Source organism: Orycteropus afer, unplaced genomic scaffold (assembly GCF_000298275.1).
Source record: "Orycteropus afer afer isolate SDZICR_OR568_19922 unplaced genomic scaffold, OryAfe1.0 scaffold00103, whole genome shotgun sequence".
Lineage (NCBI taxonomy): Eukaryota > Metazoa > Chordata > Mammalia > Tubulidentata > Orycteropodidae > Orycteropus > Orycteropus afer.
Window position 1 is genome coordinate 9,687,907 of NW_006921690.1, and position 12,662 is coordinate 9,700,568.

Here is a 12,662-nt window from a genome sequence, read left to right on the forward strand (position 1 = left end):
CAACATAATAAAGGACATATATGCAAAACCAACAGTCAACATTATTCTCAATGGAGAGAGACTGAAACCATTCCCCTTGCAAATAGGAACCAAGAAAGGTGCCCTTTATCACTACTTCTGTTCAACATTGTATTGGAAGTCCTAGACAGGGCAATAAAGCAAGAAAGGGAAATCAAAGACATCCAAACTGGTGAGGAAGAAGTAAAACTATCCCTGTTTGCTGATGATGTGATCCTATACCTAGAAAACCCAAGACACTCAGTCAAAAATCTACTGGAACTAATTGAGAGATTTAACATTGTGGCAGAATGCAAGATCAACACCCAAAAATCAGATGGATTCCTCTACACCAGCAAAGAGATTTGTGGTAGTTAAATTTGTATGTCAACTTAGCTGGACTTAGTTGAGTGGCTGGGCAGCTGGTGGTAGTTATTCCCCATGATGAGACTAGGCAATCAAATCCATGGTGGGATCTACCACAAGCAGCTGAATAACTGTCTTTGGGATGTGGTCTGTTTCCCGTATATAAGAAGCTGCTTTGGGAATGATCTCTAGCTTATGGCACTCTTGGCCCCTGCATGTAGCAGTGTTGTTCGTTGTTCAGCAGCCTGCCATGCTCTGCTGACCTTGGGACTTACAATGGTCTTGAATTAATGAACTGCTGTGTGGTTTGGTAACATTGGGACTGTACCATTTTATTCATCAGCCTTGGGCTTGTTAGCCTCAGCAGCCAGTACCTGCCTTGGTGAAGAGATGTCTCTAGCTTCAGTGGGCCAGGAGCAAGAGGCAGAGCTGAAGCCCAAGGTCGAGGGGTTTTCACCCAGCCCCTAGAGCCTGGCACTTTGAACTTGGACTTAAAACCTCCAAACTGTAAGAGAATAAACTCCTGTTTGTTAAAGTCATCCCATTTGTGGTATATTCTTGTCAGAGTGGCACTAGGTAACCAAAACAAGATTGCTGAAAAAGAAATAAGGAAATCAATACAATTTACAACAGCTACCAAAAAAATAAAATACTTGGGAACAAATCTTACCAGGGACACAAAAGACTACTTCAAGAAACCATTAGAGATCTACATAAATGAAAGAACATACCATGCTCATGGGCCAGAAGATTGAATAGTGTGAAAATGCCAATTCTACTCAAAGCAATCTATACATTCAATGCAATCCCAATCCAGATCCCATCAACATTCTTTACGGATATGGAAAAACCAATCACTAACTTTATATGGAAGGGAAAGAGACCTTGGATAAGCAAAACACTGTTGAAGAAGAACAAAGTAGGAGGTCTTGCACTGCCGGATCTCACAACCTACTATACAGCCACAGTAGTCAAAACTGCCTGGTATTGATATAATGACAGACATATAGACCAATGGAATAGAATTGAGAACCTGGAAATAGATCCATCGACCTATGGTCAACTGATCTTTGACAAAGGGCTGAAATCCATTAAATGGGGAAGAGAATGTTTGTTTAATAAATGGTGCCGGCAAAACTGGATATCCATTTACAGAAAAATGAAACAAGATTTGTATCTCACACCATACACAAAACTAACTGCAGATGGATCAAAGACTTAAATGTGAAACCTAAAATTATAAAGTTCCTCAAGGAGAAACTAGGGGCAAATTTAGGGGCCCTAAAGACACCAAAACCAAACTCACTGCCATCGAGTTAGATCCTACTCATAGTGACCATACCTTGGGTTTCCAAGGTGGTATCACTACAGAAGTAGATTGCTCAATCTTCCTCCTGAGAAGTGGTTGGTGGGTTTGGACCACCATCCTTCTGTTTAGCAGTCAAAAGCCTTATGCAGGGGCCCTAATATATGGCATAAATAAACTATCAAACATAAACCAAAATGCACAAACAACAGAAGAGACACTAGATGAATGGGACCTTCTAAAAATTAAATTTTTATGTGCTTCCAAAAACTTCTCCAAAAGCATCAAAAGAGAACCTACAGATTGGGAAAAAATATTTGGTAATGATATATCTGACAAGGAACTTATCTCTAGAATTTATAGAAAACTCCAACACCTCAACAACAAAAAGACAAAAAATCCAATTAAAAAATGGGCAGAAGACACTTCACCAAAGAGGATATTCAGGTGGTCAACAAAACCTATGAAGAAATGCTCACGATCATTAGCCATTAGAAAGATGCAAATCAAAACAATAATGAGATACCACCTTGCACTAGCACTTGTAGCAAAGTTCAACAAGACAGAAAATAACAAATGCTGGTAAGGGTATGGAGAGATTGGGACTCTCATACACTGTTGGTGTGACTGTAAAATGATACCACCACTGTGGAAAGCAGTATGGTGATTCCTTAAAATGTTGGAATTAGAAATATCATTTGACCCAGCCATTCCAGTACTAGGTATAAATCCTAAAGAAGTGAGAGCCAGGACAAAAACAGATACATGGACATCCATGTTCATAGTAGCACTATTTACAATAGCCAGAGATGGAAACAACCTAGCTGTCCTTCAACTGAGGAATGGATAACCAAACTATGGTACCTATACACAATGGAATACTATGCAACCGTAAAGAATAACATGGAATCTGTGAAACACTGCATAACATGGATGAACTTGGAGGATATTATGCTGAGTGAAATAAGTCAATCACAGAAGGATAAATATTGTGTTAGTCCATTAGGGTAGAAAGTCATGAAAAGGTTTATAAATGGAAGGAAATTTTCTTTGTTGTTTACCAGGGGTGGGAGGAGAGGGGAAGAAACACTGTTAGGTAGAGACAGGTATTGATTTGGGTGAAAAGAAGGGCAATGTACCAAATGTGAGTGACATAGAGGAAGAGGAAGACAGAGAGAGGTACACGGGAGGTACAGACAACAGAGGTGAACCCTTTTACACATACAGTACTGTGTTGTCAGTGAAGGCAAACATAGATATACAGTTGGATAGGTGGTGGAGAGGCTGAACTATTAGGTATATTTATGCAGGGGGAAGTGTGCCCAAGAGCATGTATAGGGTTGCCAGACAATGTTTCTATAAGTGTATCCGTATGTTCTGTAAGAATTCCCAGGTGTATAGTAGAGCTGACAAGGGACAAGGTAGTAACTTCTTGGCCACAGCCAGCTACCCAGAGGGAGTGAGTAGTTGGACCTATGGACTCAGGATCATAGTCACAGGAGACATCAAGCTCAATTGGCATTACGTAGTACAAAAAACATTATTCCACATCCTACTTTGGCGAGTAGCGACTGGGATCTTAAAAGCTTGCAAGTGGCTATCTAGATGCAACGATGGGTTGCTCCTTGTCCAGAGCAAGGAAGAATGAAGAAAATCAAAGATTGATTAAAACAATTAGTCCAAGGGACTGGTTCACCATGCAATCCTCAGCCCATACAACTATGAGACCAGAAGAACTAGATGGTGCCCTGCTAGCACTGTCAACGACTCAAGGGGGGATCTATGTAGGAGATCCTGGATAGAGTGGGGGAAAATATGGAACAAAAGTAAAAAATAATATTTTTTTTAAAAAAAAGGGGGGATGGGGGACCAGCTTTGCTGGTCTGATAGAGCCTGGTGGAACAACTTTGAATATGGCCCCTAGCTGCCCTGTTGTTGTTGCTATGTGCCATCGAGTCAGACCCAACTCATAGCCACCCCTCCTTGGGTTTCCGAGGCAGTATCACTATGGAAGTAGATTGCCCCATCTTCCTTCTGAGGAGTGGCTGGTGAGTTTGAACCACCAGCCTTCTGGTTAGCAGTCAAGTGCCTTAGCCACTACGCTACCAGAGCTCCCCCTCACTGCCCTAAAGATATGGAATTGAACCCACTCATGTGGCTTCCAGCCAAAGAACTGCTGCATGGAAAGTGGATTTGCTCTGTAAACTTTCACCCAAATCACAATTAAATATACATATATATTTGAGAAAGAAGATGGTCAGATATTTTTGGGACATACTATGTTTGAGGTGTCAGGAGACCAGGAGACAGTATGTGGAGCCCAATAATTTGTATGCAAAAAGGGCTTTTATAAATGTTAAACATCACTTTAAGAATTTTAAAATAGAAAAATGTGATGTTTGGTCTCCATAACCCAGAATGTGGTTGCTGAAAGTGAGGACCTACTTCCTAAATGTTGAGGAGGTATCTATTGAAATTAAAAGACCCATTTTACAACAAAGTCAGGAAGAGAAGATTTTAACAAACAGGTAAAGTGTCTCCAAATCTTAAAAGATTTTAAAGCACTTGGACTGTTTAGAAGACAATAATGACAAGGATGACTATACTAATAGTACTAGATCTATTAATAACATGTATTGAGTTGCCATGTGGTACGTCATCATAACAACTTCCACATTTACAGCTCAAGGACATTGATGACATTTTTCCTGTTGTGTCACCATTATTACTATCCTTTTCCAAAATATTCCACTATCTCTTAGCATAAACTCAGTGCTCCCCAAATGAAAGCTTCCCCTTTTCTCGTTGCTGCTACCCCTTGTAACCACTAGTGGTTATATGTGTGTGTGTATATTTATCTTTTTTTTTTTTTTTCCAACTTATCTAGAAATTTTCCCTCCCCTCCCCTTCCATCTTTGGAAACCAACAAAGAAAATTTCCTCCTATATATAAACCTTTCCTTGACTTTTTATGATAGTGGACTGATATAATATTTGTCCTTCTGTGATTGACTTATTTCACACAGCATAATGTCCTCTAACCTCACCAACATTATGTGGTGTGTTGCAGATTCTACATTATTCTTTAGGGTTGCATACTATTCCCTTCTTTGTATATACCACAGTTTGTTCATTCATATCTCAGTTAATGGGCACTTAGGTTGTTTCCATCTTTTTGCTATTGTGAATAGTGCTTCGATGAACATGGGTGTGCATATATCTATTCGTGTCTTGCTTCTCAGTTCCTTAGGATATATACTTCATAATGGGATTGCTGGGTTAAATTGTATTTCTATTTCCAACTTTTGAAGGAATCACCATACTGATTTCCCCAGTGGTTGAATCATTTTACAGTCCCACCAGCAGTGTATGAGAGTCCCAATCTCTCCACATCCTTGCCGACATTTGTTATTTTCTGTCTTGTTGAACTTTGTTGTCAATGCTGCAGTGAGATGGTATCTCATGGTTCTTTTGATTTGCATCTCTCTAAATGGCCTCTCTCACTTAATCCTCAACACCTCTCATAGAGCTTTGTTGATATTGTCATTTAACAGATGAGGGAACTAAGGAGGAATGAAGGTTAAGATCCTCATCCAAGTCACATAGATAGTAAGTGATGGAATTGGAATTAGATTTTTCCAGACAGGGATTTATTAAGCTGCACAGACCAAAACAGATACAGGAATGGCTGGTCTTTATCTCTTGGAAGGAGTAATTCTGCCTGAAGTCATGGCACCATTTTAAGGTCTCTAAGGGAGCTCTGGTAGCGTAGTGCCTGAGGCACTTGACTGCTAACCAGAAGGCTGGTGGTTCAAATCCACCAGCCACTCCTCGGAGGGAAGATGGGGCAATCTACTTCCGTAGTGATACCGCCTCGGAAACCCAAGGAGGGGTCGCTATGACTTGGGGCCAACTCGATGGCACACAACAACAACAACAAGGAGAATATATAAAGGATTGATCTCTTTACTGTCCACAGAACCTAGCTTTACTATGTTTAAGTATTGTATTAAGAAATTTGACTACATTTTTAAATGGATTAATGATCATGCAGAGTATCTCGTAAAATACGTGACCAACTGGGGAGATTCAGTGTATGGCAAAAAAAAAAAAAGGTGTGTGAGGGAGATGGGAACTGGGGTAAAAACAACAACAACTTGGAAGTACAGCATTAAGCCACTTTTATTTGAAGCTAATCAAAGGGTTTCAATGGCTGATATTTTGAAAGCTGATCACCAGGTGTTTCTTTCAAAGGTGCCTCTGGGTAAGCTGGAACCTACAACTTTTGGTTAGCAGCCAAGTCTATTAACCGTTTGGACCCAGAGAAGTCATACGCTCTACAAATTGTGTGTGTGTGTGTGTGTGTGTGGTTTTTTTTTTTTTTTTTTTTTACTTACTAATATTATTTTCCTCTTTCTACATTAGTGACATATATTCACTTTATTTTTAAAAAAGCTCCATGATATTCCAAAAATGTATGCATGTAATTTATTTCAGTAGCCTTCTGGCGGACAATTTGGTTTTCCTCGTTAATAAAAATAGTACGTTAGAAAACATCCTTCAAAGCAAGCCATTGGGCATGTGTGTAAATTTCTGTAGGAAAGATTCTGAAAACTAGTCAAAGAGGATACCCATTTAAAGTTTGAGGAATACTGTCTAATTGTCACCCAATAAAAGTAGTAATTCTTATTCATACTAATGTATATGAAGTTTTGTTTTCATAACTCCCCCAAATTATATATTTATCTTATAATTATTTTGTCTATGTGAAAAACAGTAATTGTTGTTTTATTTAGCTTGAGTCCCTTTCCACATTTATTAGTACTTTCTATATTTCCTATTGAGAATTAGAAATGAGGCTTATACACATTTCCCAGGATTATTATGGTTATTGTCACTTGTTGATTGGTTACATGAAAGCCCAATCAGAAAAGAAACAGACCCTTAAAACTGACTATACCAACAATGATGTTTTATCTAAAGAATCATCATTGCCTAGGCATGAGTAGTTACCTTTGTCTGATAATTTCTTACAATGTAGGGTAAAAGTCTTAGTTGTACAATTTTCTGGTTGGAAATTGGGGCTAATGACTTAGCATTTTGGGCATCAACTTTCTTATCATTAAAACAGGGAGAATGGTTCACAAAATTGTGAAAATAATACAGTTCAACTGTATATTGAAATACACTAGTTTCTTACTAAATATGGCAAGACCACCAGGAATTGCTGGTTGTCAAGTCAAATGCTGCTGTATGTTAAAATTATTTGAAGTTGAACTTTAGGCTTTTTTGTTGTAGTCTTGCATTTTTTTACTCATAACTGCTATGAGGCTCCATATGTATAGACCCAGTAAGGTCATATCTCATGAATTCAGAGGTGACTTTCTAGAACCACGCCTCTCCCATCCCAGTGTTAAATATGGCACTGTGGTAATATGATGAAAAAAAGAAAGTGCAAACACTCCCCAAATGAATTTAAATCTAGAAGAATAGGCTTTTTCCAAAGATGTGTGTGTTTGAGATTTTTATCTAAGGCGACCCCTGACCTGCCAAGGTAAACAAACATTTTTTTAAATTCAAAAACTCATGTATCATCTTTGAAGATTACTTGTTTGGGTATTATTCACATAAAATCTGTCATTTTGGCTTGAGTTTCTCACAGTTCAGAAACACGACCAAGTGATGATATCTTTAAGCTCTTTATGTCCAAACTCATAATATGTGCATAAGGGAACATAACAAAATAAGCCTGATGAAAACCTCATATCATATACTCTGAAGTTCAGTTTAAACATTTATCTATTAATCCCAGTCATGCTTTTGAACAACTATTGGGTGGCAGGCACACTGCTGAATGTTATGAATCTGAGTAAGGCATAACTTTAGACCTGAGGAACAAGAAGCCTAGTGAATACATATAACTAAGTGCTAAAATGCACAGGGATTTCATCAAGACATGAGGATGGCAAAAGGGATTCAGATGAAGGGAATAATGACTTAAAAGCATGAGGAAGCATGGCATGTTCTGGGAAATTTTTGACGTGGCTGGACTATAGGGTATGTGAAAGTAAAGAATAGAAATGAAATCACTAAGTATTTTAACGAGCCCTGTATTCAGTCTCAACTCTGTATCCCTTTCCATGCTTTCTGCCATCATCTTAGTTCAGATCTTATTTACTCCAAAGACAAAAACTGACATTGTATACGAGGGTATTAAGCATTATTTACTCTAAAAGCAGACACTACGGAAGAGTGTAAACTGCTGTCTTTCCTTCTGGCTAACATTCTTCAGTATTGTTTCTATTTTCCTCTTCACTAGTAATTATATGGAGTTTGGATTGATAAATTGTTTTGGTCAAATGGTTGACTGTCAGATCTGGAAAAATGAATACAAAACAAATAATACATTGAATTAAGATTCAAACCTCACATGTTAACTCAGTGATATTGGCAATGACTTTCTGAAATACTGTTGAAATGGTATCTGGGGTCATGTGCAGAACCTCTGAAAAGAGGGTTGTTGTTGTTGTTGTTGTTATGTGCCGTCGAGTCGGCCCCGACTCATAGCGACCCCTCCTTGGGTTTCCGAGGCAGTATCACTACGGAAGTAGGATTGCCCAACCTTCCTTCCGAGGAGTGGCTGGTGGGTTTGAACCGCCAGCCCTCTGGATAGCAGTCAAGTGCTTTTAGCCACTATGCTACCAGAGCTCCTGAAAAGAGGGTAGTGGTTGATTATGAAATTCTGCCATGAATGAGGAAGAGAAAAAATGGCCATATTTACTACTCTTCTCAACTCCCCACCCTCCATTCACCCACCTGCCCCCAATTGTTGTATGACTTTGTACTACTTATATGCTGAAAGAAAACGACAATGGCTGGCCATTACATTTAAACATAAAATATTTACTGAAGCAATCAAAGCTTTCTAACGCCTGGCCCTTTTGTACGTTTACAGTCTCTTGTATCAGTTTCCCATGTTAGTATCTTTATTTTTTCTATCCCACTCAAATCTTTGAAAAATTATCCATTCTTCAAAATATACCTCGTTTATTACCTACTTTGATAATTATGTTCAACCACCCTAACTGACCACAAACTTAAATCTCTTACAGCCTCTATGGTTTGTACTATTACTACGCAAAAACGCAACCATTGCCGTGGAGTTGGATCCAATCCATAGCGACCCCTCCTTAGGTTTCTGAGGCAGTATCACTATGGAAGTAGATTGCCCAACTTTCCTTCCAGGGAGTGGCTGGTGGGTTTGAACCACCAGCCTTCTGGATAGCAGTCAAGTGCCTTAGGCACTATTCTACCAGAGCTCCCATACAATTACTGGGGGACCGATTTTATTGCTTTGTATTATATTTATTTATATATTTGCCCCCTAACCTTCCTTTGTAATTTCCTTTGGATCTTGGGATCAAATGTTGTGTATATTTCATATACCATCATTGAGTTCAGTACCTGACACATACAAATGCCAAAAAAGCATTTTTTTGAGTGAATGAATGCCTGAATCATTTTGCATTTTTATGTTTCTTTTCATTAAACATATAAGCATAAAATACCTCTACTTTGTTAAAATCATCTTTAATACTGCTCCATTTTTATCCCATGGGGGTAAAATGTCTCCTTTAAAATTAAAATAGGAAATATTTCTCAAAAGGAGTAATATTACTTTATTCATAATATGAAGATTCCTTTTATATTTTACATGATGAAAATAGATTCTTTCCTTCATTGTTTTAAAAGTGAGATCCTAATTAAGCTAATTCATCTCTTTGATCTTTTAAGAGTTTGATTTAATTTTAAAATATGCATTATATTTATATTAAGATACGAGGCCTATTTAATATCTTTACATTTATCTTTGTCTTCATTAATTTAACTATTTTTTTCAAAAACCTTGATTTTAGTAATAGCCCATCAATAAAAAAAATGTATTGCTCAAGTTCAAGTTCTTCTAGAGTTTTCATATTTTATGAATACAGTTTTTAAAAAGGGAGGCTCTTTTAGAGGATAATCTTCTTCCTATCAATTACTATTATTTCTGTCTTTCATTTTGGATTTGGGTGCATGTGAGGGAGGGATACTTACCTTTCAAGTTTTCCCTAATATTTGATACTTATCACTCCACTGGTACACTACAGCAAAAAATAAACTGAAAATTAATTTAAAATTTTCTACACTTTAAGCATAATGTTGTGATGTGTTATCACTCATCAAAGAACAGCTACTACAAAGCACCGGTCCTCACAATCAACATCAAGCCCGAAGCATACTTGTCATCTGAGGTCATTTCTTAAACCTGGTGACTGGTCTTTAAGTTACATGAAACATCAGGATATGCGTCTAATCCCAATTCCTCCTTTGAAAAATAAAGAAAATGAGGTCAACTAAGAGAAATATGGAATTATATTATGATTAGGACCAGAGGGGAAGTTTGCTGCCAAAGTACCTGATTCTCACCCTATTTTCTTTCCATGGCTGCCACTCAGAAATAATGCACAAAGAGAAAGTCTGAGTCATCTCAGTTGCTTGGTGTGGTAGTTAAGGTTATATATATGTCAATTTGGCTGGGCCTGGTTGAGTGGCTGGGCAGCTGGATGTAGTCATTCCCCGTGATGAGATTGGTCATCAACTCCATGGTGGAATCTACTGGAGCAGCTGAGTAGCTGCCTCAGGGAAGTGGTCTGCTTCCCGCATACAAGGAGAAGCATTGAGAAAGGTCTTCGGAGCTTTTGTCATGCTTGAATCTTGTATGTATCCAAGTTGTCATTCAACAGCCTGCCATGGTTGCCTGCCAATCTTGGGACTGTTTCTGAACTTGAAGTAGTGGCCTGCTGTGTTGTTTGATAATCTTGAGACTGTACCATTGTACTTGTCTATCTTGGGCTTGCTAGCCTCAGTGGCCAGCAGCTGCATGAATGAAGAGAGACCTCTAGTTCCAGTAGGCTGGGAGCAAGAGGCAAAGGTGAAGCCCAAGGTCAAGGAGCTTTCACTAAGCCCTTAGAGCTGGCAGTTTGAACTTGTACCACTAGCTTCCTGAACTGTAAGAGAATAAATCCCTGTTTGTTCAAGCCACCCATTCATGGTATTTTCTGTTAGAGAGGCACTAGAGAACCAAAACACCTAGGTACATTAAAGAAGATATTTTAAAATTGCATATTACCAAATTTCCAAAATTTGCCATGTTAATACCTTTTTCTACACTTCAATGTCTAAATCTGTCAAGACTTCATTGTCTTCATCTGAAAAATGGAGATAATAATGGCATTTGTCCTATTGGGATTCTTTTTTTTTTTTTTTTTTTTAATGTATCTGTATTTTAGCCTTTCTCTCTCTCCCACACACTCACACACACATATTTCCATAGAATTGTAATTGCTTCTGGACACAGGAAATTAAGTACTCAGTGAGCCTTAGCTATTGTTACCTGTGAATCAAATCTCCACAAAACTTCATATACCTTTGACTGTAGGTAGTGTAGGTATGTTTGGAAAGACTAGTAGGCTAGAGACAAAATTTAAAAAAAAAAATCCTTAATAGTTGCCATTCATTTATTCCACAAACATTTATAGATTATCTCTTGTGCGGTAGGCACTGCATTTGGCTCTTGGGATAAGACAGTGAGCAAAACTGAGATAGTTCCTGCCTTTATGGGACTCATATCCCAGTGTAAGTGTAGAAACTAGACAGGCAAAGAACAGATAAATAGAGGTATAATTAAAATAGATGCAACTGTAAAGCCCAAAGTGGGGAGTGGGAGCAAACATATACAAGGAATAAAGTTAGAAAGTAACAGGAAGGAGCCTACTTTAAATAATGTTTTAAGAGAAGGGCAAAAGCCGATTCCTAAAGGGTGAGTAGAGCTAATCATGAAGTAGGATGGTGGGAGCCTTCCAAGCAGAAGGTAATATGCAGCTGTCCTGAGGTAGAAAAGTGCTGGGCATGTTTAAGGACCTGTACACCTCAGGAGACTGGAGTGTGGTGAGCAAGGGGAAAAGGGATAAGGAATTATGTAGGAGAAATAGGTTCCAGGCAAGATCAAGTGGGATCTTACAGCTCATTCTTAAGAAGTTGTATTCGATTCAGCAAGTTCCATGGAAAGGCATTGGATCATTTAAGCAGGAGACTGGCATGATCTAATAAGGTGAGGTGTAGGGAAGGGATTTCTGTTCTGTATTTCATAGACTTTTCTTTGTTTTCTGGTTAATGTCCTCTCTCTATCCTTTTCTCCCCCCTTCCCCTTTCCTTTCATCTCTGTGAAACAGATAGCACTGCCCCTTATGGTTACCAAGGCAGTGATCTTTACAGAAATGGACTGACACATCTCTTTCTCTCTCTCTTTTTTTTTTCCTTTGCTGGAACAAAGGAGAATAGCTTCTTGGTTCAAAAATTTCCCCACAGATTTCTTGCACAATAAATCCCTATACAACTCTAATAGAATGTTAGACTGTCTATCCAATAGACATTTATATGTTTTCCATTTTGAAATTATATTCATTATATAACAATTTAAAACTCTCTACCCCATATTGTTGTATAATCTTAGATTTAACTAAGGGTAGATTTGTACCCTAGAGAAAAGAGGTACTTTGTTTCAACATGTACTTATTTTCTCTTGCTTGTTCTAAAAGTGACTCACATCTGATGAGAGTTCTTTAAAAATGGCATTCAGCGTGTTGGGGTATTCAGGCCTTGTGTTCTTAGATTCACACTGACTTTTTTCTGTGTTCCTATATTTTTCTCCTTCATTATAGGGATAAATATGGGCTTCCTCTAGTGTGCTAACTGATCATTTGGAAGTTGGTGACTGAAGCTCTATGGCAATGTACTGAGAAGGATTTGAAAGTAGTAGTGTCCTCAGCAAGGAAGAGAACCCTATTATCATATGTTGTTGTTGTTGTTAAGTGCCGTCGAGTCGTTTCCGACTCATAGCGACCCCATGCACAGCAGAACGAAACACTGCCCGATCCCGCACCAGCCCCACA